The 25888-nt window shown below is 36.7% G+C and overlaps 1 long non-coding RNA gene across 1 annotated transcript in view; it reads right to left on the bottom strand.

The window, feature by feature from the left end:
• The window catches only part of LOC138173858 (uncharacterized), a 121803-nt gene that overhangs the window by 68739 nt on the left and 27176 nt on the right, over positions 1-25888 (bottom strand). The window contains exon 2 of the long non-coding RNA XR_011171550.1: positions 14403-14598. This is a non-coding gene — a long non-coding RNA (uncharacterized lncRNA). The remainder of the gene's footprint in view (positions 1-14402; positions 14599-25888) is intronic.

Genomic DNA, 25888 nt, shown 5'->3' with positions numbered 1-25888 from the left:
TCTGTCTTTGTCTCTCTTTCATACACACACACACAAGCACAATAAGCAAACAGATGAAGGCACACAAAAGGAAGAGATGATTTAAGAGAGAATAGTATCAGGGAATAATCACCTAAAAACACATTTCAACTTTGAAGGAGAGATCAAGAAGATTTTAAGTGTTAGAATGCAAGGATTAACATGAATGATTGGAGTATAAGAAGAAGAGCTTCCATTCAATGAGTTCCTATCAAAATCCACTAGTAGAATTCTATTATCTTTTAGAAAAGGTATTTACTGACAAGATAAAGACAGATACATTTCCCCTCTCATAACTGAACTCTCATTTTCTACAAAAAAGTTTCTTAGGGAGAATTATCTCAACCTTAAAGAACAACGAGAGAGAGGCACATGTGTAGAGAACACATGAAATCAAAGGGTACCTCAAAATCTCTGGACCTGAGAGTCCTTTCTTTGTTTGTGAGCTCCTCATGGAGTTCCTCTTAAGTGTGGCTCTCTGAAGAATTCTAACGATTGATGGATCTCTCATGGATCTCCCAGTTTCTTGAGTACCTCCCTCTCTGAATACTCATTCACTAAAGACCAGAAAAGAATAAACAAACAAAAAAAAACAAAACTGATACATGCTCAGGGGCACAGGTCATAAAAGTTTGTCTTTGTTCATTGCTAAGTAGGGAAAGAAACTAAAACAACTGTGGGGGGATAGATCATTCAGTTCTGGCTCAGCAACTCATGAGTCTTCAGTCATTCAAGCTTCTTATCCAGTCAGAAAAGTCTTTTTCACCACATAATACCAGCCACCCAGTGATTTATGGCCCAAAATAGGCTTAGCAAGTCTTTGTGTTTTAGAGCTAATCAGGGACTATGTTCACATGCTCTATGATGGATAAATTTGAGCATATTCTATGAACTTGGACCTTATTGGCCAGTATATACCAAATGAGTACCAGGAAATTAGTTGGAGGAAGGCACTAAGAACTGGATAAATCGGGAAAATGCATCTATTGTTGATGGTAGTGCCTGAGCTGACCTTTGAAGATGTGTCATTGAGAAGGTAGTGTGTAGCAGGCATACTGGACAGTTTGATTAAAGGCTTGGAGGGTAGCAGATGAAGTACTATATGTGAGCAATAGCAAGCAAACCTATTTTGCTATAGCTTAAAGTGAATGAAGGGCCATAATATATAAGTCAGGAAAAGTAGGTTGAGGCCAGGTTATGAAAGAAATATAACAGCAATTTGGATTTTATACTTCATATGATAAGGAGTAACATGTTCAACCTCGAATTTTAGGAATATCATTTTGGAAGCTATGTAAAGAAAGAACTGGACAGAGGAGAATCTAGAAACAAAGAAACCAATTCAGAGACTATTGTAGTGGTATGCATGAGAGGTGAAATGGTTTTGAACTAAGGTGTTATCTGTGGGAAAAGGAAGAATAAAACTGATGCAAGAGATTCCGTGGAGGTAGAATCAACAAAACTTGGTATTTAATTGGCTATAGTGAGATAAAGGAGAGTGGAGAGTCAAGTATGACTGAAAAGCTGCAAGACCAAGTAACTAGAAGAAACTCTAGACTTTTCCATCATACTATCTACCACCCAAAATCCAAATGAATTGACTTACATGTGATTTCTAAGGCTGACAAAGTAGATACACCCTGGGCTATCTTGATGTTCCTGATGCAAAAAAAAAAAAAAAGTTATTGTGGATTAAGTACAGAGAAACACTCAATAAAATCTTTTTTTATTGTGATGCTCATGTTGCTGATACATTGGTGAAAATAGCAATGTACTGAAATTAAATTATAAAGGGATTTCATGGATTAAAGTGGAAGTTTGAAAAGGGAGGGTTATTGAATAAGCATAATGCTCCTAGATTTTCTGACAAATGTATTTGGCAGGGGAAAAATATCTGTTGCCTCTGTGTGTGTGTATGTGTGTGTGTGTGTGTGTGTGTGTGTGTGTGTGTGTGTGTGTGCACTTATATCTTACTGGGAAGCAGAAGAAGTAGGTAGTTTTTTACAACCAAACAATTCTTAACCATGTTATTAAAAGAAAAAAATCTCAGTGTCCAAGTATAATTAAAATAGAATATTAGAATCTACTTCCTATTTATCATTTTGTAGAAGTCCTGAGAAAGAAAACAGCTTGCCTAAAGTCAACTTTTAAAAAAAAATAGTGTCAAAGCCAGAACTAGAATCCAGATCTCCTTACAGTAAAGTCTCCTCTAGCATACTTTTACTTTCCTAAGAGAAATTTTCTCATCTGAAGTCTGAGTAATTTCTTCAAATTTGTCTTCCCACTTTCCTTCATTTTAATGTCAAGGACAGCCTTACTTATACAAATGAAGAAGTTGCTATGATTTCAGGGACCCAGCAAAGATCTTCTTTTCCTTCTCTCAAACATGCCCCAGACCATACTTCACCTTTACATTCATCCAAACACCTATGGGTCATCCCTTTTCTAAAAGAGAAGAGAGTTCTATTAGTTGATTGAGAATGTGGAGCTCATTAGATAAGGGCTTTCCCCCTCATTCCTACTCCAATTACTCATGTTTATCCTTTCAACGCCCCCCCCCATAAATGCTATTTTATGATGTCCCCTCCAAAGTTGAAATTTGTTTTGCTGATGACTGTTCCCCAATATTATTTTCCCTCTTAAATTACTTCCCTCTCTCTGTCCCCACCTGTTTGGCTATTAATGTATTTTTGTTTTACCTAACTCTGTATGTGTATCTGTGAGTACCCATCCTAATTTGACTTCTTTATGAGTCAAGTCTATGTGATACTGTTCCTCTTCCACAGGAAGAGAAGAAAAATTAGACCTCTTTAAAATGTCTAATTTCTATAACAGCCACATAGTATATCGAGATCTGTCTGCCTCCATATACTTAGCCCATCCACAACTCCCCATTCACTTTCCTCCTCTTGCTCTGAGATTGGTAATCAAGCAATACCATAGTATTGATTTGAAAATAAGTACTATAAGGAGGTAGAGCCGAGATGGCAGAGTAAAAGCAGGAACTTGCTTGATCTCATCCCCCAATTACTTTCAATACCTGTAAAAAAAAATTGACTCTAAACAAATTTTAGGGCTACAGTACCCATAAAATGACAGAGTGAAACAAATCTCCCACAGAAGACAGCCTGACAGTTTCATAGGAAGGGTCTATCAAACCAGACTTGGAGTGGAGTGAAGTCCCACATGGACTGCTCAAGCACAGACTGGCAGTGTAATGGACACCGAGATATAACAGGACAGCTAGGCCAATTATAATTTGATAGGAGTGTTTATCAACTGGCCAGGGCTGCCTCTCAGACCAAAAGAGAGCATCGAGCTTTCTGTTAGACATAATTTTATAGACAATGTGATTGCTGGCAACAGAAAATGTTTCTAAGGGGTTAGCATTGTTTCCATTGGGACATAGCTTTCTCAGTATTATTCTTGTTGAGGCAAAACATTCTCAGTATTATTCTTATTGAAACAAAGCCTTAGTATTATTTCTATTGAAGCGAAACAGACCTGAATACATGGGAATCTGTGGCATGTTTTTTAGCAACACAGGTAAAACATTTCTTTACTATTGGAACCTATTATATGGTTTCCAAGGAATACAGTAGGAGTCCCCTCTAGCAGGTTTAAGGGGGCTCTAGTGTATAATTTCTGGTGGGCACTTCAGCAGCAGAGACTGGGTAAAACAGGTCTTAGGGGACTTAATCACTAGCAGCTGTGGTGCTTTCCAGACTTCTTAACCCACAAACATCAAAGACAAAGTAAAAGGTCAGTAGGGAAACTCTATTAGACCTGGGTGAGAGAAGAGCATGGTCCAGTTACTGCCCTCAGGAGGTGGGGGTAGAGGGGTGGAAGTGGTGGGGGCACAGAAGCAGTTGAAGGAGTGGCAGCAGCAGCACTGGCAAAAGTGGGTTCTTCCAGATTTCCAGCCTCACAGATGGTGGGGGGACAATCAGAGGGAAATTGCAGGAATATTGTTGCTGGCACTGAGGCCGGATTCTCTTGTTTTGTCCTACTTGGATCTGGGTTGCAGTCTTGGGTGTCAGTTCTGGAATGAGGAGGAGTGCTGGCATAGCAGAGCTTGTTGAGGCTGTGGAGAGGGAGTACCCCTCACATTTCTGAGGCAGGTGCCTAGAAGTAACTCTAACAACAGCTACACAAAACCCCAGAAATTTGAGATACAGCACTCTTCACTCTGGAAGCAGAGTTCTTCCATGGCAAAGAGCTTAAAAGTGAAGTAATTGGCTGGTAAAATGAGCAAACAAAGGAAAGGAAATCAGACTAAAGAATTCTTTTTTGGTGACAAAAGAGATCAAAACATAGAACCAGAAGAAGACAACAAATTCAGAACTCCTTCATCAAAAGCCTCCAAGAAAAATATGAATTGGTTGCAGGCCATGGAGGAGCTCAAAAAGAAGTTTGAAAATCAAGTAAGAGAAGTAGTAGGAAAATTGGAAAGAGAAATGAGAGTGATGAAAGACAATCATGAAAAATAAGTCAACAGCTTGCTAAAGGAGACCAAAATGTACTGAAGAAAATAACACCTAGAATTAATTCAAATGGCAAAAGAGATCCAAAAAGCCACTGAGGAGAAAAATGCTTTGAAAAGCAGAATTGGCAAATTGGAAAAGAAAGTTCAAAAGCTCACTGAAGAAAATAATTCCAAAATTAGAATGGAAGCTAAATGACTTTATGAGAAATCAAGATATCATAAAACAGATCCAAAAGAATGAAAAAGTAGAAGATAATGCAAAATATCTCATTGGAGAAACCACTGACCTGGAAAATAGATCCAGGAGAGATAATTTAAAAATTATTGGACTACCTGAAACCCAAGATCAAAAAAAGAGCCTAGACATCATCTTTTAAGAAATTATCAAGGAAAAGTGCCTTGATGTTTTAGAACCTGAGGGTAAAATAGAAATGGAAAGAATCTACCTATCCCCTCTTAAAAATGATCCCCAAAAGAAAACTCCAAGGATTATTATAACCAAATTTCAGAGTCCCCAGGTCAAGGAGAAAATATTACAAGTGATCAGGAAGAAACAATTTGAATATTGTAGCAGCACAATCAGGATAACACAAGATCTAGCGGTTTCTACATTAAGAGATTGAAGGACTTGGAATGTGATATTCTGGAGATCAAAGAGCTAGGATTAAAACAAAGAATCACCTACGCAGCAGAACTGTGTATAATACTTCAAGGGAAAATATGAATATTAAATGAAATAGTGGACTTTCAAGCATTCTTGATGAAAAGATCAGAGCTGAACAGAAAATGTAACTTTCAAATACAAGAAGCAAGAGTAACTTGAAAAGCTAAACAGGAAAGAGAAATCATAAGGAAATTTTAAGAGTTGAATTGTTTACATTCCTACATGAAAATACAATATTTGTAACTCATGAGACTTTTCTCAGTATCAGGATAGTTGAAGGGAATATATGTATATAGATAGATGGATAGATAGATAGATGATAGATAGATAGATAGATAGATAGATAGATAGATAGATAGATAGATAGATAGATAGATAGATGTATATATTGTTGTGCAGAGAATAAGAGAAAGCTGAGGAGCTGAGACCTGGGTTCAAGGTAAATTTAGGTGTGGATTTATTGATTAAGTGCACAACTGCTTGGAGTGTAAACTCAAATCAGGCAGCCCCAAATTGGAGTACAAACAATGCTTATAAAGGCTAAAACCACAAAAAACACAACTGGGAAGGGGAACTAGCATAAGCAATGATGCACAGAAGGCAAGAATTGCCATTGGTTAGATCTATAGCTCAGGGCTAATGACCCAAGGGAATGAGGGTGCAACTTTTCCTGGAAGGGGGGTTCCTCCCAGAACAGGGTGGAGGGTATAGGGTGAAGGGGTAAAGGATCATTGAGTAATGGGGACAGGAAGGGGTCATGTTCTGAGTAAAGGGTATGGGGACCCTACTTGGTCAACAGGAACAGAGCAGGATGGTCTCTTCTTTTTTTTTTTTTATTTTTGCTTTTTGGAGGGCAATTGGGGTTAAGTGACTTGCTAAGGTCACATGATTAGTTTTTTTGTTAAATGTCTGAGGCTGGATTTAAACTTGGGTCCTCCTGACTACAGGGCCGGTGTCTATTCACTGCACCACCTAGGCACCCCATGGGTAGTCTCTTCTTAAGATAAACTTGTACCATAACCCTAGGACTGATCCTTGTACATAGTGATGATATACAGAATGCTAATTCAGGAAGTAGGGGGTTAGGGAACTACACCTTGGACAATACCCAAGACTATGCCTTAAGCTGTTTCAAGCTATTACAGTATGTAGGATAGAGACAAAGACAAATATAAAGGGGCTTAATGGTGGCCTCCAAATCAGGTAGTATGTGATTTGATTTGGGCAAAATGTGTGTGTATTTATATATGTGTGTGTGTGTGTGTGTGTGTGTGTGTGTGTGTGTATTCATAGAGGGCACAGGGTGAGTCGAATATGAAGGGATGATATCTAAAAAATAAAATTAAGAAGTGAAAGAGGAATATATTGGGAGAAGGAGAAAAGGAGAAAAAGAATAGCATAAACTATCTCACATAAAAGAGGCAAGAGAAAGCTGTTACAATGGAGAGGAAGAGCAGGGAGGTGAAAGGGAATGAGTCAACCTTACTCTCATTGGATTTGGCTTAAGGAGGGAATAATATACACACTCAATTGGGTATCTTACCCTACAGGAAACTAGTGGGGAAGGGGTTAAGAGAGGGGTATGATAGAAGGGAGAGAAGATTGAGAAAGGTGGTAATCAGAAACAAGCACTTTTGAAAAGGGACAAGTGTCAAAGGAGAAAATAGAATAAACAGGGAGTCGGGATAGGATGGAGGGAAATATGGTTAGTCTTTCACAATAAGACTATTATGGAAATGTTTTGCATAAGTACACATGAATAACCTATATTGAATTGCTTGTCTTCTCAATGAGGGTGGGTGAGGAGGGAAGAAGAGAGAGAATCTGGAACTCAAAGTTTTAAAAACAAATGTTAAAAAATTGTTTTTACATGCAACCAAGAAATAAAATATTCAAACAATGGGTATAGAAATCCATCTTGCCTTACAAGAAAGTAAAGGGGAAGGGGTTAAGGCAGGGAAGGATAGGGGAGGATATAAGAGAAGGCAGACTGGGGGAAGGGGTAATCAGTATGCTTGCCAACTTGAGGTGGGGGGTAGTGGAGAGATGGGGAGAAAATTTGGAACTCAAATACTCAAATTTGGAAATGAATGTTGAAAACTAAAAATAAATAAATAAATTCTAAATTATTTTTTTTTTGGAGGACAACTGGGGATAAATGGCCTGCCCAAAGTCACATGGCTAAGAAGTGTGTCAAGCATCTGAGGCCAGATTTGAACTCAGGTCCTCCTTACTCTAGGGCCGGTGCTCTATTCACTGTGCCACCTAGCCGCCCCTAAATTCTAAATTCTTAAAAAAAAAAAAAGAAGTGTCATAGCTTCTGGAAAAGACTTGTCAATTGTCTGTCCTAAACATCAACTTGCAATACTTGTGAAACCCCAGACCAAAATTTCTTTCTCAGGCCAACATTCCCTTATAAGTGTAGTTAAGTTCCTTGAGGGAAGAGACTGTATGCATTTGTATTTTATTATCAAATTAACATAGTATCGGGAACATAGAAAACACTTTAAAATATTTTTTTAATTCTCTCATTCATTCATTTATTATCTAAGGCCTATAATTATGCTATTGGAGTTTTTTTCTTGTTATATTGATAAAAGTCTTAGGAAAAGAACTTTAGCACTTATTACCTGTGCAACCATGGGCAGTTACTTAATCCCTTTGAATCTTAGTTTTCACCTCTGTAAAATGGAGATTATAATACATGAATTACTTAACTCACAAGGTTGAGAAGAGCTTTGTAAACGTTAAAGCACATAGGAATATGAATTATTATCCCTTTGATTTAAAGTTTTGATCCCTGCTAAAATATTTACAATGGCTGCAACGATTTTGCTATCAAATGTTATAAATAATTTAGATGTAAGGATGGGGGGAATGGTCACTGAGGGCCCAGTCTTTACAATGTATACAATGTGTTCTTGTCAATCCATGTGGTGGCTATGTGAGACTGCTTCCTGAAATGCATAATTAAAAGGGTGCTTTGTCTCCCTCACTCGGTGTAGGCATGGGTATCCTTTAACTGTTTCCTATTGGATTACTTAATGGTGACGCCAAATTCCTTTAATTGGCTTTTGAGCAAAAACTACATAGCAATACAAAAGGTTCTAATAGATGTATTTTCTCTTGTATGACTTTTTTTTCTTTTTATGAAGAGGAAGATTTCAGGTTGGGGAAAAAAAATTATCTTTTCACTGAGCCACCATGTGGCTGTGAATGCATGGCCCCACCGTTTTTTTAATTGATTTTTGTTTATTCTTTCTTCCTTTTAGTGAATGAGTGTCAAAGATAAAATGGATCAGGTTAAGAACTTTGAAAAGTCAAGATAATCATTACACTCTCCCTCAAAAACTAGAGCTGATTTGGTAAGGCATCAGAGTTCCTGAGCAACTTGTTTGACCCAGGCCACGAGCAGATCAAACAGACAACCCAGAGAGCATGTCCTACAAACAATAGAGCACCCGAACTTCCGCTTTGCCACACCTACAAGTGAAGTTAGGGGTGGGGGGAATTCTTTGACCGGCCACTTTAAATCCAAATCTGTTCTACCCAGAGATCCAGGGGAAGTGAAAAGGGGAATGAGTTATTCCTGGTCTGAGAAGACGTCATACTTTGGCCCTTGCTGTAGATAGTAAATATATTTCTGTGAAAGTTAATTGATGTTATCTGATTAACGGCTATTTGGGAGATATTAACTACTCATTTGATGTTAGGAGGAACACTGAATGGGGACTCATGAGTGACAAAAGAAAATCCCAGCCCCTTAAGATTACTCTTAGAACTAGACTAGATAACCTCTGAGGTTCTTTCTAGTTTATCAACCCACTTACATATTGTAGAGGACAGAGTCCACCAACATAAAGGATCATATTGCAAGGATCATTGGAGAAACACTTGTCTAAAATAGATTCAGTTTTCTCATTCAAAAGAAAATTAGAAAAAAGAGAAGAAGAATCTGACTTTGGTTGTCTAAAGGGGCTTCCTGTTGCAAAAGAATTTCTGTGAATGGTATTTTTAAATTAATCCGATGCATATTGCTGTGTTCACAATAAATGAATATAAACAACAAAAATTCATGTAAATATATAATTATATTATGCATGTTATATAAATGTCAGAGAAAAAGATGAGAGCATAGAAGCAAACCAGGACCAGAGATAATCATGAATAAATAACTTGTTATGCTTAGCTGTGCCTTGAACCACAAGGTTTACATTATGGAAATGATTTGCATCCCCCTTCTCTCCTTGGCTTTGTTATGTTTTGTTTTACCCACTGCACAAACATTACCTGCAGCTAAAAAAGTAGGACTCCAGGTGACCTTTTTGGAATATAGGGATACCCCCATATACTGTCATCATTTAGCAATACTAGAACATTTTTATTTTAAAACATCTTTGCCAATCCACATTCTAATATCATCCTTGATAGGAAAAGGTCTTCTCAGGGACAGAACATTAGTGGATCTTGGATGTATCCCTTCATCTTACTGACAAACCTTTTCACATCTCCTCCCCCCAGGGTTCAAAAGGTCCCATTTTCTAACTAGCAAATAGAAAAGCCAGAAACACACATAGAACCTTGGGGGCACAAGAATCACAACTCTCATATGTCACAGACAAAGGATAGTAGCCAGGAGTACACATAAAATGTCACAGGAGAGGGAATCTCCTGGGAATACCAACTACTGAATCTGGTCTGCTTGTCTGTCCCACAAACCTCATCAGGCACCTACTTCCCTACATCCTCATGAATAGCATTGTCATGCACAGAAAACCAATCTCCCCAAACAATACACCAGCAATTTCTTGAACCTATTTCCCTTAAGATTGTTGACTATGACAGCCCCCCAACTTAATTGCTGAGACAATCATGTAGTCTCTGGTCAGTATGTTCAGTAGCTGCAGCCTGGTGGGTACCTCTAAGACCTTTTTTCTATAAGATATGTGTATACTGGATATATTATCTTCTGCTTTCATATCCCTGGGTTTAGCTCCCCTTGTTATTGTTTGTTGTTGTGCAGCTGTTTTCATTGGTGTCTGATTCTTCATGACTCCTTTTGGGATTTTCTTGGTAATGATATGAGTGCTTTGGCATTTCTGTCTCTAGCTCATTTTACAGATGAGGAAACTGAGGTAAACAGGGTTAAATGACTTGCCCAAATTTACATAGTTATTGTCTAAGGTCAGATTTGAGCTCAGAAAGACCTGACATTCTCACCCACCATACCACCTGATTATCCTAAATGTTTTTGTTGAGTTATTTCATTCATCCAACTCTTCATGACTGCATTTGGTTCTTTGCACAAATACTGGAGTAGTTTGCCATTTCTTTTTCCAACACATTTTACAGATGAGGAAACTGAGGCAAATGAGTATAACACCAATGCAATATTCACAGCACCCATGGTGCCTATGGATAAGCTGAAGAAGTTGTGAATCACAAAATGTAATAGGATCTACACATGGTGGACAGAACCAAAGCATTTATTCAAATACCAGAAAAATTAATCCCCAAACCAGAAAGCCAAATCTATTACAGTAACCACAAAGGTGGTACACATAACCAATGCAGCAAACACCAACATTTCCAAGGCTCCCCTTATCAGGTCTTCAAAACAAAACAGGCTCCCTTAGGCAAGAATGCCCCTCTCTCACTCACACTAGCTGCTCAGCGTTCATGCTGCTTGCTCCCAGCAATTCTGGCTCTCTCTCATCTTGTGCTCAGCTTTTTATTCTGGTCATTAGCTCCTCCATATTCTTCCCCTTTCTGTTACATCAGCAAGTTCCTCCCACTGTGCATTTCACAAGTTCTGTTTCTTAACAAAAGACTTGATAATATTGTACCTGGTTTTCCCATCCCCCAACCTCAGCCCTCCCTCAGGGAAGTGAGCAGACTGCCAGGTCAGTTCTACCCTCCCCCAACTGATGTTCGCCCTTACCCAGTCAGCCCACTGCCACAGAGGCGGGCAGGCTTCTGAGTCAGAGAGACTTATTGCCGATGGGAATTTTGAGGTGTGTACTAACCAATCACTGTTTTTGGCCTCTGCAAGCTTCTGCTTATGTAATACCTAACCATTGGCCACATGGCATCCCTTTAAAAGCTGGGGCTTTACCTGAGATTACTGCTGTATGACCTGGGACAGTGGGGTGGTACCTTGTCAGCCTGCCATGTGGCTTGATCAGCCAACATAGTGTATAATAAAGGGTCCAATTCTAAATTGTTACTTGGGTCTTGCTCGCATTTTCTGGGCACAGCAATATAATAAAGGGTAAGGCTCAACTGAAATAAGGTGCTAAGTTCTTGTTTGCTTGGCCTTACAAGGGGCAGGAAAGATCTTCAAATCCCCATTACCATTACAATGAGGTAAATTGACTTGACCAAGATCATACAGCTAATAAATATCTGAGGTTGGATTTGAGCTCAGGTCTCTGTAAACAGCAAGCACCCTGACATACCCAGGGTGGCTGCCAACACAGGTTCTTAGATCTGCTTTCCTAAAGGAAAGCAATTTAAAATGGGTTAACAATCTTGCTTTAATCAACCAAACATATCATTTACCTAGTTCAGGGGAAAAAGTCATTACCCCAAATTTCAGAGTATACAGAGGTTACAAGGAGAAATTACAAGAAGACAGAGAAACAAACAGATCAAGCAGACAGACCTCCAACTGTCCAACCATTACATCCATACCAAATCACAGTTACCAGATAGGGAAGCATCAACATCTGGGTTTTTCAAAGCCAGAGGGCTCTCAATGGCTTCCCAGAGTCTCGTCTGGTCAAATCACTCAACACTTCTCAAAGTGAGCCCCAAAACAAAGCCTCACATCAGGATTTATATAGCCTTCTCCTGGGTCAGAGAATGTAACAACCCTCTTGACCCACTGCCCAATGACAAAGTATCTCCTGAAAAACAAGCCTCCCAGCACAGACTACAGGTGCACTTAAGCCTACCAAAGGGCCTAGGGACAGGAAAGATCTTACACAATACGACCTTAGAAAGATGGCAACAACATAAATTTACATTTCCTTTAACAGTCTCCCTTACTCCTGGCCTGGCACTCTATTCCCTGAGTCAATTCCCTTGATGCCCCATATTAACATCATTTCCCCTACCCTCGATTTTTCCTAATGAACTAACTCCCCCTGTAATCTTGTTTCATCTAACAATATTTTCCATGGAACCAGTTGAGGACCAATCACTTAATCAGTCAATCAACAATCATTTATTAAGCAACTACTCTGTGTACTCTGCTAAACGCTATTGATACAAATATAAAAATAACTAAGTCTATGTTCACAAGAATATTCTATCATGAGAGACATTCACATATATGTATGTAAAAAACAAATATGAGGTCATTTTTATGAGGAAGGTACTAGGGATCTGGGGGTCCAAAAAACCTCATAGGAAGTAGTACTTGGACTGAGTTTTATCAGACATTAGGGTTTCCTAGAGGAGGACGTGAGAAAGGAATGAAGGTTACTATGCACAAAGCAATGGTGATGGGGTAAGGAATGTTATGTGTGATAGCTTGTATAAAGGAAGATCATGTCTTTTATAGAATCTTGAATGTGTCCAATTATCATATACTTAAGAATTTAACCAGAAAGTCAAAGGGAATTAAGTGAATGTTCATAAGGTCATATAAACATTGTCATGGAAATTGTCCAAATTTTGTGATATTTAATTTGTAGCCATAAAAATACAGGCAATCCCATAACTTGTGGGCAGAATATGTTCTAAAATCCTAATGTGAATCAGTTGTACAGGATTCAGATAATATTTTTTTCTGGAAAAATCATGTGCTAAATGATAGTTAAGTTCCTAACCTCAATTACAAGGTCTTCTTTAATTCATAACATACTGAACTCTTTAGTCAAAATAAAGCTATAATTCATAAATTCAGATGATGCAAAGGGCAATAGAAAGATGTATGTGGCTAGAAACAGACTGTTGCATATTGTCAGTAATGATTTATGTAAAAGACATAGCATAAAAACATCATCAATAAAATGTATGCATGAAAAAGGAAGTGAAGTAGCTATATATTGAGAATTCATCCTTTCAGTCCAAGTGTGGGACTAGTACTCAGAAAAATGGGTGGATTCTTCCTGGAGGATTTATGGAAGAGCATTGACGAAAATAACATACAGTACAAAGTAGAAGGATTGTAATTGGTGCTTGTGGAAGGAATGGTCATGCTGATCAATCACTCACTTAATCGAGAAGCACAAGCACTGATTAACCACCTACTCTGTGTACTATCCTAGGCATCGGGGGTAAATGAAAAAGTCCCTGTTCTTAAGGATATTCTATCATGGAAGATATACACATATATGTGTATGTACAAAACAAGAGCAAAGTCATTATTATAAGGAAAGTACTTCCAGTTGTGGATGGGGGAGGGAGTCTGGGCAGGGGATTGAGAAAATCATCATAGGAAATAGTATTGAGCTGAATTTTGGCAAAAATGACCAACATCTTTAATACAAGATTGAATTCTGGGTCTTAGAAGTAGGGGACTATGTGAAGCAGAACAGAAGAGGAAAAGAAACAGAAGGATGTCTTGCAAGGAGGGGAGAGAGAGAAATCAGGCATGTTTACAATCTAGCTGAGCTACCTTTTCTCCCCTTTATGTTCTAGACAGACTAATTACTCACTAACTCCCCAAAACATGCCATAATTTCTACCTCTACAGAGCACCTCTTTGATAAGCATAATGGCAAATCTAAGAGATGAGCACTTGTTTAATCATTCTTATTCTAGGAGTGTGCCTTCCCTTCAGATTCACTACTGGCATTGTACCCAATCTGTAAGGCCTAGCACAAATGTCACTTCCTCCATGAAGCTTGCCTTGAGCTTTTAAGCTAGAAGTGATCTCTCCCTCATGCACTTCATAATTTAGAATTTTAATTGGTTGCATGTATTTGTTTTATCACCCCCTACTAGAGTATAATCTTCTAGAAGTACGGGAATAAAACATGTCTATAAGGAGAGCAGTGTTTGGGGTAAAGAATGTAGGACACACTTCATCAGATACACCCTGACCCTTCCGGTCTTGTTAAATGAAGCTCCTGAGGAAGAGGCAGAATCTTTGTGCTACTGCCTATCCTTTTCCATAATGGGAGTTCATAGGAATTTATTGACTCCAAACCTAATATATCAAGTAGATTGGCAGGAACTGCTGTTGAGGGAGAAATAAAGTGATGTCACATTAGAGGGAAATACCTGGGAGCCCCAACTGCAGAGTCTGGATTGCCAATCCGCCCCGAAACTCAAAATCAGATTCCACTTGAGGGACTCTTGCTGCTCTCGTTGGATCTGACTCATGGCAGAGTTGGAAGAGTGCTGAGGTTAGGAAGCATGGATCAATCAGTCAACAGATTGTCAAGCCCTCACCATGTGCCAAGATCTGCACTGAATGCTGGGGATATAAAGAAAAAGCAGAGAGTTATTGCCTACAAAGAACTTATATTCTAATTAGTGAGACAACATATACACATGTGTATATATATATATATATATATACACACACACACATATATATCTATAGATAGATAGATATAGATAGATAGATAGATAGATAGATAGATAGATAGATAGATAGATAGACAGATAATTTGGGAGAAAGTTATATACAGAACAGATACAAGGTGACCCTATGGGGCAAGAAAAGACCTATTACAGAAGGCATCATATAAGCTGAGTCTTAAAGTAATCCAGATGCTGAGAAGCAGAGATGAGGAAGCTTTTCAAAGAGGAAAAGTGACTTCACAGGGGACATCTTGATTTGTGTGTGAATTGGATTTAAGTGAGGTAGAGTTGCACAAAGTCATCAGCCTTACTCTCTTCCAGTTACTAAAATCCAGGGGCAATGGGGTGGCTAGGAGTCACAGTGAATAGAGCACTGGCCCTGAAGTCAGGAGGACCTGAGTTCAAATCTGGCCTCAGACACTTGACTCACACTTACTAGCTGTGTGACCTTGGGCAAGTCACTTAACCCCAATTGCCCTGCCCTCTCCCCCCAAAAAAACAAAAAAAAAGTTTTTTTTAATCCAGGGGCAAAATAGTCAGAATTTATGATGATGCAGTGGATGACCTTGATGTCTTTGATGTCTAACACTCCACAGTAGCTACTTTAACTTCCTTCATGGCCACGGAAACAAATTATTTCCATCTGCACATTCTGCCAAATGAAATCTTCACATTCTTGGGGTAGAAATGCCCCTAACTCATCAACAGGTTTGAGGTCTATCATTTACAGTCAAACTGGTTTAGCCCCTCTGTCAAGACAGTTTTACTGTGGTGTGACCACTGTGAATGCTACAGCTTCTTGAAGCCACAGGTGAAACCTAGGTGAAAGGTGGGGACCAAAAGTGAATGAGCAGCCCTGAAAGGGGCTCAGCAAGCCCTCACACCAGAGGTGCCAGTGCTTCCTGAACACCTCACACACCCCAATAGACATATGACAAATCTATCTATCTATCTATCTATCTATCTATCTATCTATCTATCTATCTATCTATCTATCTATCTATCTATCTATCCATCCATCCATCCATCCATCTATCCATCTATCCATCTATCTATCTATCTATCTATCTATCTATCTATCTATCTATCTATCATCTATCTATCTATCTATCTATCATCCATCCATCCATCCATCTATCTATCTATCTATCTATCTATCTATCTATCTATCATCTATCATCTATCTATCTATGGATATGTGTATATATGTATATACATTTTTTTTCTGGAGAGTACAAGTGTTAAACATTTACCAGTATACACCTGTATTGCTTTATAAGCATTACTTGAGCTCAGCAAATGTGCAAGCAATACAGTCTTCCCCAGTCTGGAGGCCTGGCAAGTGTAGGCTAAAAATAATAATATTACTGGCATTTATATACTGCATTTAAGTTTGCAAAGTGCTTTACAACCATTATGGTATTTGAGCTTCAAAATACCCCTGCCTGAGATTCTGAAAGACTGTGATGATCACAAGAATTTAGAGAGGGAAAGAGAAGTATCACGGCCAGGATCCCTCCTTCTCTGAGCCTGGGGAGTCAAAGGTCCAAAAAAGGCTTCTGAGGCAGGACCTCCCAAAAGAAGCCCTTATATGCAGGACTGTGAATAAGGATTTATCTTTTATCTTTGAAGCTAATGGTCATCCAATCCAAATCAAGAGTTTCTATTTTGTTTCTTTTCTGTAAATAAAATTTTATAACGATAACTAGCATTTATGTAGCACTTTAAGGTTTACAAAGTGTTTTACATGTGACATTGTATATTTTGTAAGCAAGAGATCAACTTGAATGTCCTGTAGTTAGGGGGTACCATTTCTACATTAACTCAAATATTCTGGGTTGGGACTATGAGCTAGGAGAATGAGAAAATGTTCTGGAGTATTCTTTGGATCTCTCTCATGAAAGAAAGCAGTAGTGTAATGGTATAGTGGGGAAAAAAACCCACAGGATTTGTAGTCAGAGAAGATGGGTTTGATTCTCAACCAGTTATAACAAAGAACTCCCAATGAGGAGGCCACTTCAGGGGAAGGAATGAGGTTTGATCTAGGGCTCTTCATTCTGTACATTCTGTATATTTTTGAGGTAGACCAGAGATGTAATTCATGGGGGCTAAGACTGAGGAACTGAGAGAGTGTGTTCAAAGGAGGGAAAAATGGATCAACTAATTTATCAATAAAAATTTATGGTCTTCTGTGTGCCAAGCATGGTGCTAGGAATTAAAGGACAAAAATGAAATGGTCTTTAACATCAAGGAGACAGGAAAAGACTTAGAATCAAGTACTGAACTTACTAGGCAGGAGGGAGAGTAACCTGGAGATCCATAGATGACCGCAAAAGGGATCTGTAGGGGATAGCAGCAGGAGCAAGAATTTTGCCAACTCTTCCTTTTGGCCCTGTATCTACTCTAGCATAGACTCATGGAATCACAAAATCCTTGAGCTAGCTGAAAGCAAACTTTAAGGTAACCTACTTCAGCTTCTAACCAAGCTCTGCTGGTCTAGGTGCTTGAGAAGGACCAATCAGATGACACTTGCCTCCTGGATTATAGAATCTGGTAAAATTCTATGTTGAATTTTCATTTTAAAGATATTTCAAAGTTGTTTCATAACAAATCTCACGCTTCACAGTATGAAAGCTGATGTTTTAGAAATGTAGGGTCATGGGATTTTAGACCTAGACAGAACCTTAAAGATCACCATAATTTTACAGGTGAGTAAAACCTACACCCAAACAACTGAACCAAGATCATACAGGTTCCCACGCACTCTGATTTTTTTCTTTGACCTTGTCATACTCCAACCTCACAGGTCCAGAGACCACATATGTTGGCTTTACATTTTTAATTCAGAATATTTTTTATCCTAAATAATGATATGACTAATTAATTATCATTCAACATTTTCAGGCCAGTGACAAATTAGATATACAGACATATAGATAGATGGATATGTGCGTAATTAACACATACATACACACATGCACATACACACATATATGTATACACATACTTATTTTGGTCACTTTAGCCTGTGCTACATTTGTACCCAGGGTCAGCCAAAGAAAAGGATAACCCATTAATCTTTGTCCTTCTGGCATGGCAAGACCACTCAGTAATCTATATCAAGTCACAAAAGTGAAACTCTAAATGTGAACATGCCATATATCTAATTCACCCCCAATTAAAAAATAATCTTTTTAAACTGTCAATGCCCACTGCCCAGAATCAATAACAAGAAAGATGATGAGTGACACATCCTGGTGATCTAGCTTGACAGGAAATAGATTGCTCTTATCACAGCCACAGGAAAAAGGAAAAGTGGACTTTCTTCACATTTAACCATATGACAGAGGGATGGAATCTGATCACCCAAGTCTTCTGCATTTTAATTGATGAACAAATCATAAGCCTAGGGATTTAGACATTTTCCAGTTAAATTATGATGAATCTTCTAAAAAACAAAATAAAAAACATTGATCCTATGACATCCCATCGAGTCAATATTATATATGGTATATGTTAGGACGTTTTTATAATTCTTGATATAATATATCATCATATCATCATAGATTTGGAGCTAAAAAGGACCTTGGAGATCCTTGAGTCTAACTTCCTCAATTTACAAATAAAAGGGAAAAAACTTAAGTCCAGAAAATAAAGTGACTTTCCCAGGGTCATAGTGACTTTAAGATTAGCTGGAGCAGCTGAGTGGCACAGTGGATTGAGCTTCAGTCAGGTAAACCTAAGTTTAAATCTGACCTCAGACACTTACGAGCTGTGTGACCTTGGCCAAATCACTCCACCTCTTTTTGCCTCAATTTCCTAATAGCACCTACCTCCCAGGGTTGTTGTAAGGATCAAGTGAAAAAATAATTGTAAATTATTTTGTTAATTAAATTAATTTTGTTATTTAAATAACATTTAATTAAATTAATAATATCATTTAATAAAATTTAATTTAAATTAAATACATTTTGCTAATTACATTAAATTGTAAACAATCTAAACACTTAACTATGGAACATAGTAAGTGCTATATAAATGTTAGTTATTATTTTTAATAATAAGTGCCTAAGGCAGAATTTTAACCCAGGTATTCCTCAGCCCAAATCCCTGTCCACTATACCTCTCAACCTGATGCTGCTGCTGATGATGATGATGAGCAACAGCATAGGAAGAAAGAAAAGGAAAAGAAGTCTCCTGTCTATATATATATATATATATATATATATATATATTTTTTTTTTTTTAAATATCTTTTTAAAGAAGAAAGATGGGATATGGGATATGATGAACACCAAATAATATTTTTAAAAATGCAAAGAATTACATAGAGAAGAAACATCTGATTACCAATCAGGCAGTCACTTCTGAATAAACTGCCTATATAGTCAAACTTGTGAGAGCAAAAGCCAAAGTCAATAGCAAATGAGAAAGGCTAAATATAAGAATACATGGCCTGCAACTGAGGTTGCTTCAACCTAACCCATTTAAACATGTTTGACTCTCCCTTTTCTCACACATGCCAGTAAGAAAGAATAAGCACTGATACAGAGCATTACTATATTATTCAAAGTAAATTTAACGTATCTATATTAATTGCTTCTAGGAGAAGACCACCGAAACTTAGAAACTGCCTTAACAAGCAAACACTAGACAGCAGAGAGATATGGCAGCCAAGGAAAACATTGGTTTAGAATATAAAAAATCATTTGTAAAATCTCACAGAGAAAAGAGAGTGAAAGATGATGAGCAATATTGCATCATGTAAGAATTAAAAACAAACAAGAGATAAACAAATGTACACAAAGCTTGGTGGGCAACCTAGTTAAATAAAAGCAGTTATGGGAGCAAAACAAACAGATGAAAAATGGAAAAGTTCTGCTTTTAGCAGAGAGAAAACTACAGCAGATTTTTAGGTAACTGAAATCCTATCTCACTAATACAGGATATCCAAAAGTCTTAGTGCAGTTTTAAACTATTAAAACTTACCACCCTGTATTAGTGATACAAGACTTCAGTTACCTGAACATCTGCCAGAAGAAAGGTATAATATAAAAATTAGTAGTTTAAAACTGCACTAAAAACTTGGGACATCCTGAATAGGATACCTTTACTCCAAGCCTGAGATTAGTTTTCTGAACTCCTCTTTCATCTTTCTGGACATTGTTATCTATCATATACTCTAATGAAAATATTATTATGGTTTTATCTCTTGTCTTTCTTCATCCATAAGTTCTGCAGTATGCTTCTCCCTTATGGTTTCTAGATATGTTTGAATGAGGTAGCTGTCAAACTGATATTACTAAAACACAGGTCTTAGCATGTCATCCCATTGAACTCAATATACTCTTATGGTTCCCTATTACCTCCAGAATCAAGTGAAAAATCCTTTGCTTGGCATCCAAAGTCCTTTTCCAGTCTTCTTTTTTTTAAATAAATTTATTTAATTTTAGTAGACAACATTCAGTTCCACAAGCTTTTGAGTTTCAAATTTTCTCCCACTACCTCTTCCCTCATCCTCCCCCAAGATGGCATGCAATCCTATATAGGTTCTACATATAACTCACATTAAACATATTTTCACTTTAGTCAGGTTGTAAAGAAGAATTATAATTAATAATATATTAATAATTATAATTAATACTAATAAAAATATATAATTAATAATATAATAAGTTCATCTGCTCATTATTTCTTATAGCACAATAGTATTCCATTACATTCATATACCACAACTTGTTCAGCCATTCCCCAGTTGATGGGCATCTCCTTGATTTCCAATTCTTTGCCACCACAAAAAGAGCTGCTATGAATATTTTTGTACAAATGGGTCCTTTTCACATTGGTTTGATTGCTTTGGAATAAAGTTCTAGAAGTTGTATTGCTGGGCCAAAGGGGATGTACATTTTCATAGTTGTTTGGGCATAGTTCCAAATTGCTCTCCAGAATGGTTGTATCAGTTCACCACTCCACCAACAATGTATTAGTGTACTGATTTTCCCACATCTCCAGCATTTATAATTTTCCTGTTTTGTCATGTTAGCCAATCTGACAGGAGACATGTGGTACCTAAGAGTTGTATTGATTTGCATTTCTCTAATCAATAATGATTTCAAGCATTTTTTCATGTGATTATATATATCTTTAATTTCTTCCTCTGAAAACTGCCTGTTCATATCCTTTCTGTTCCTTACCCTATATACTCCCCCTCCAGACTCTAAGTGTTTTCATTGGCTATTTGCCCATGCATGGAATTTACTCCCTCCTCATTTTCATTTCCTGGCTTCCTTGGTTTCATTCAAGTCCCAGATAAAATCCCAACTTCTACAAAAAGCCATTCTCAATTCCTCCTAAATATATTGCCTTCTTTATGCCAATTATTTCCATTTTATCTTCTATATAGCTTATTTGTACATAATTGTTTGCATGTAATCTCCCCCATTAAGCTGTGAGGTCCTTGAAAGCAGGGACTATTTTTTTTTTGGCTTTCTTTGTATCCTCAGTGTGTTCATGTAGGACCTTAATAAACGACTTGTGACTTGACTTGCTTCTTTGTTCTGGTTTCTAAATTTTCTAGAATGATTCTGTCTTCTTAAAAAACAATGATTCTGGGGCAGCTAGGTGATGCAGTGAACAGAGCACCAGCCCTGGAGTCAGGAGGACCTGAGTTCAAATTTGTCCTCAGACACTTAACACAAAACTAACCATGTGACCTTGGACAAGTCACTTAGTCCTAATTGCCCTGCCTTCCCCCCTCCCAAAAGCAGCAAAAAAAAAAAAAAACCACCAACAACAACACTGATCCTTTTTCTTTATCTACCCTATCATTTATTTTTATTTTATATAATTAGGTATACCTTTACAGATCAAATTCATTTCCTGGTGTTTATACCTCTAATTCCACTAACTTTTCAGCCATACTTTGTATATTTCTATACAAAGACCTAAAAGCATCTTTATCAATCTTTATTGACCTCTTCTTGGATTTTGTCTAATTTCTGGGTATGTCTAATAATATTCTTTCTACATTGTAGCTCTTTTCTGTGTTATTCCTCCCTCATTTTAAATTCAGTTTAAATACATCCCATTTGCCTAGATTTATGAGATTTTAGCCAAATGTATTCTAAATTTTTAATGATGTCTTCTGATTTTTACATCATCATAATCATGCTACATATTTCTCCTTCTACTACTCACAGAGAGTTCTTCCATATAACAAATACTATTTTGAGAGAGGAAGAAAATCAGCATGACTGACTGATACCTTGAAAAAAATCCAAAAGCATGTTCAATGTAGACTTCCTATCTCCATTAAGGATTGGATTGTGGAGGTGTCTTCTCATATATTTTCATTTGAATCCTGCTTGATCTTTATAATTTTGTGACATTCCCTTTGATTTTTTTGTTACTGTAAATATTATCTTGGTTCTGCCTACTTCACTCTGCATCAATTTATGCTTCTCTCTATTCATTACACATCTAATTTCTTACACCACAGTAATATTCTATTACATTAATGTACCACAATTTGCTTAGCCATTCCCCAACTGATGGGCATCTGTTTTGTTTCCAGTTCTTTGCTGTCACAAAAAAGTGCTGCTATGAATATTTTGGTGTCTATAGGGAATTTCTTCTTATCAATGGTTTCCTTGGAGTATAAACCCAATAATGGAATCTCTGGTTCAAAGGATATGGGTGTTTTCATTGTTGTATTTGCATAATTCCAAATTGCTGTCCAAAATGGTTATGCTATTTTATAGCTCCATTAATAGTGCATTAACGTGCCTATCATTCTTCAACCCTTATAACAGTGCCTTTTTTTATCTTTTATTTCTTTTTTTCTTTCTTCTGTCTTTCTTTCCCTCTTTCTTTTTTTTTCTTCCTTCTTTCCTTTATTCCCTCATTTCTTTTTTTTCTTTCTGGCAATTTGAAGGGTGTGAGATAAAAACTCCAGGGCTGTTTTGATTTCCATTTCTTTTATTAGAAGTAGTTTGGAGTATTTTTTCATATACTTCTGAACACTTTGCAATTCTCCTCTTGAGAATGGTTTGTTCATAGCCTTTGATCACTTATCTATTAGGAAGTTATTATTAATCTTGCATATATTTATCAATTGTTTATATATCTTGGATACTAAATCCTTATCAGAGAAATTTGATGAGATTATCCCCCCAATCGACCACTTTCTTTCTTATTCTAGATTCTATTCTAAATTCTGTCTATGTAGAAACTTTTTGTTTCATATGATAATCAAAGATATTTTGTCTTTTCTAATTGATTCACTCTTATTTGGTTAAGAATACATCTCCAATCTATAGCTGTGAGAATTATATAATCTGCTTCTCAGTTTTCACAAGGTTTTTTTTATCAAATAATTGTGAACATTAATCGGTAAGGGTATACCTAATTATATAAAATAAACATAAATGATACGGTAGATAAAGAAAAAGGATCAGTGTTTTTTTTTTTTAATCAAATAAATTTTCTGCCCTCCCTCCCCCACCTGTCCCAGGTAATGGATGTTTTCCACATTATCAAACATTGTTTCAAACAAAAATTTCCTATTGCTTCTGATCTCACTTGTCCAGTCTGTTTCATTGAGCTATCTCTCTACTTTTAAACCAATAACAAAATTTTGATGATTATTATTTTACAAGACATTTGGAAGTCTTGAAGTGCTATTTCCTCTTCATTCCTACTTCTTTTCATCATTTCTCTATATATTCTAGATATTTTGATTTTCTAAATGAATTTTATTATTTTATCAAGTTCTATGAAATATACCCTTTGTAATTTGACCTGTATAGAATTAAAAGTATAAATTAATTTTTATAGTATTATAATTTTTATTATATTGGCATAGCCTGACCACATCACCTTGCTGACCCCTGCCCCCACCCCCCAAAAAAAGTCCTGACCATAAAAAGTTTCTATGGTGACATGGAAGCTTAAGACAAAATCACAGAGAAAGATAAAGACTTGAACATATCTATGTGCAAAAACTCAAAAGAAAAATGCAGAGGACACAAATTGGACATGAAAAATAATGGGAAAAAATGTGAGTAATGCAAGAAAAATATGAAAAAAATTAATAGGTTGGTAAAAGAGGCACAAAAATTACTGAAGAAAATAGTTCCTTAAAAATCAGAATTGGCCAAATGGTGAAGGATATACAAAACCCCACTGAAGAAAATAACTCTTTAAAAATTGGAATTGGACAAGTAGAAGCCTATTACTTCATGGGACATCAATAAACGATAAAACAAACTCAAAAGAATGGACGATGAAAGAAAATGAGAAATAGTTTATAGGAAAAACAACTGACCAAAAAAATAGATTGAGGAGAGATTATTTAATAATTATTGAAGTACATGAAAGCCATGGCTTAAAAAAAGAGGCTAGCCATCATAATTCAAGAAATTATAAAGGTAAATTGTCCAAATAACTTAGAACCAGCAGATAAGTAGAAGTTGAAGAGTATATATATCACCTCTTGAAAAAGATCTCAAAATGAAAATTCCTTGGAAGATAATAGCAAAACTCCAGAGCTCTCAGGTCAATAAGATAATACTTTAAGTAATGAAAAAGGAAGAATTCAAATACCATGGAGCCATGGGTAGGTTTCATTTACAAGATTTAGTAACTATTAAGTAGTGGAGGACTTAGAATATGATGTTCCAGAAGGCATAGGAACTAGGGTTAAAACAAACAATAACTTACACAGAAAAACAGAGTATAATTCTTTAAGGGTGAAAATAATAGCTATTGAAACAGAGAACTTTCAAGAGAATTAATGAAAAGACCAGAACTAAATTGAAAATATGACATTCAAACACGACTTAAAAGAAGCATGAAAAGGTAAATATGATTCAGAAATCAGGACTTTTCTTTTCTCTTTTTTTTTTTTTGCTTTTTGAAGGGGGGAAGGTAGGGCAATTGGGGTTAAGTGACTTGCCCAAGGTCACACAACTAATTTTGTGTTAAGTGTCTGAGGCCAGATTTGAACTTAGGTCCTCCTGACTCCAGGGCCGGTGCTCTACTCACTGTGTGACCTAGACACCCCTAATTGGGACTTAAGAAAGGTTAAATTGTTTCATTTTTATATGAAGAGATAATAATACATGTAACACCTAAGCACTTTATCATCTTTAGGGTACTTAGAAGGAATCTACTTAAACAGAGGGCATAGATGTAAGTGTGTTATGTTGGAAAGATCTCAAAAGAAAAAAATGGAAGAAGAAAAGGAGATGCACAGAGAGAAGAGAGAAGAAAGAAAAAAAATCATCTCACATGAAAGACATGCATAAAGAAGAGTTTTAAGAATATATGGGGAAAGGGGAAGTAAAATAAACAATGCCTGAACCTCCCTGTCATCAAAACTTTTTCAAAGAGGAAAGGATACACACACAAACGCATACACACACACACACACACACACACAAGCACACACACAGTTGGATATAGAAATCAATTTTGCCCAAAAGGGGGGGGGGGTGTAAATGGAACATAAATAAAGGAGGCAGTATTCAGAAGCAAAGCAGACTTTTGAGGACAGAACAGGGTAAAAATTTAGAAGGATAAATACAAGAGAATGGAATGTAGGGAAATACACAGTTACAATCATAACTGTGAATGTGAATGGAATGAATTCATCAATAAAACAGAATAGGATAACAGAATGGACTAGAAACCAGAATCCAAAAAAATATTGTTCACAGGAGACACACTTGAAACACAAAAACACAGAGAGAGTTAAATAAAGGACTGGAGCAGAATTAGTGATTCTTTAGCTGAAGTAAAAAAGGTAGAGGATGCAATCATGATATCAGACAAAGCAAAAGCAAAAATAGACCTAATTAAAAGAGATAATCAAGTAAACTACTTTTGTTAAAAGGAAAAATAAACAATAAATTAATATAAAAAATGAACCTATATGCATTAAATGTCACAATATTCAAATTATTGAAGGAAAAGGTAAATAAGTTACAGGAGAAAATAGACAGCAAAATCATGTAGGGAGTGGGATTCAATTTTCCTCCTCTCGGTGCTAGAAATTTCAGAATAGTTAAAGATTATAAACATCTGGAGAAAATTGAATGAGAATAGAAAAGAATATACCTTTTTCTCAACTGTACATGGTATCTGCACAAAAATAACCATGTGTTAGTGCATAAAAACCT

The sequence above is a fragment of the Petaurus breviceps genome, unplaced genomic scaffold (assembly GCF_028583685.1).
Source record: "Petaurus breviceps papuanus isolate PSGF00001 unplaced genomic scaffold, PetGlider_PUasm1.0 66, whole genome shotgun sequence".
NCBI lineage: Eukaryota > Metazoa > Chordata > Mammalia > Diprotodontia > Petauridae > Petaurus > Petaurus breviceps.
Note: the sequence above shows the minus strand (reverse complement) of the source record. Positions and strands in the feature narration are given on the sequence as shown.